The following is a 1607-nucleotide window of genomic DNA, read 5'->3' on the forward strand; positions in this document are numbered from 1 at the left end:
CAGTATGTGTTTATGCGACAGCACGATAGCGTAAAGCGCTCAGTGAGCACTCTCTTGATCTCAGATTCTCTCGTTACGGAGACTTTCGTTCATTCAGTCGCCACGTCTGCACTCAAGCATTGCCGCGCCGCCGCCCCTGGCGACACTCACGCCAGTAATCGCTCGCATTTCAGCATTCGCATGGGTCGTTTGACATCGCATTTAAATCCATGATTTTAGATATGATGCCTCGAACCGATTTTGCTCAAATTTCGTGAGTAACTAGGAAACTTGTGAAGCTTTATGGACATAATAAAGCGAATTGCCGCAGTCCTTTCATTTTTGCATTGCAAAAAAGCGTGGAGACTCCTTATAAGGCGTGCCCCGGGGGTTACTTATAAGGGGGACGGGGTTACTTATAAGGGGGACGGGTTACTTATAAGGAGGGGCCCCCCTTGTGAGTGGGTTTCCCGAACTGATTCATTATTTGTATAACTATAAACGTTTACTACAGTTTCTACCAGTTGTTCTAACCACGTTAGACCCGGCCCGGTTTGTGATGATCCCACGATCCCATCCCGCATAGACTCCCATGCCATGCCCATGCCATTTATGGGGTACTTGAGTACTCAATTATCATGATTATGGTAGAAACTAGCCCGACCAGACGCTGTGCTTCGCAACATTTTATACAGCGACTGTGCCATTTATCAGTAAATTTACTAGACTATTAATTAGTGGCCGTTCGTTGCCGTTCGTTGGCTAAAAATGCCATTGATCTAGATTTGATGGAGCTCCTTTTCTACCAATCTCACCTGAAATTTCTAGCAGCGACACAGATGTTCTTTGAAGCAGCACGGCCAGCAGTAACGGGACCTCTTCTTGCGAATCCTGTTTACTCTTTAGGTAGAAGTGGCAGAAACTAGCTAGAAACCTTCTAATGCGTTGCCGTTGTACGTACGTCGTCGGTCCGTCCGGCCATGTGTAAACACATACACATCAACGTAAACCAACACAAACGAAGCCGCAAAATATCGCTCCCGTAGATCCCCTAGACGCCCGCACATTTATATTTCGCGTCGGCACTGCGGCGCCGCTTGTTATGTTACTGTATCTCGGCACACTCCATGGCGCGGCGCGGCGGATGATCTGAGAGCATGAAACATATCAAAGCAGCGCGAAGCTTTGATTGAAGGTGGAGTTCTAAATATCCTTGGACGATGATCGTGGGAGAGATCGGGTATGTGCCAATTTAATAAAACATTTATCTTTCACTGTGTCATGGTCAATGTTTCCTTAATGAAACCTAAAAAAATCTATTTTGAGACTTATTTATTTTTTAATATAATTATTTATAATTAATTAATTTATAAATTGGTAAAACAGAACAATTGTATTTTATTATTTTTGTTTTATGATGATTTTAACTTAAATCATTAGCCCCCCAAATCTAGTAATACTTGTATATTTTTTTATTCCCGACTCCGCGTCGCTTGCTTTTTCAGTACGCTCATACTGTACTTGTGACTGGGCGCTCGCTCCTTCCGGTGTACCAATGCACTGTGTGGAAGCGACGCGACGCGAGAGCAAAGGGAAGATCAAGAGGGTTGTATTTTATTTTACCAGGC

Source organism: Diadema setosum, chromosome 2, assembly GCF_964275005.1.
Source record: "Diadema setosum chromosome 2, eeDiaSeto1, whole genome shotgun sequence".
In the NCBI taxonomy this organism is placed as follows: Eukaryota; Metazoa; Echinodermata; class Echinoidea; order Diadematoida; family Diadematidae; genus Diadema; species Diadema setosum.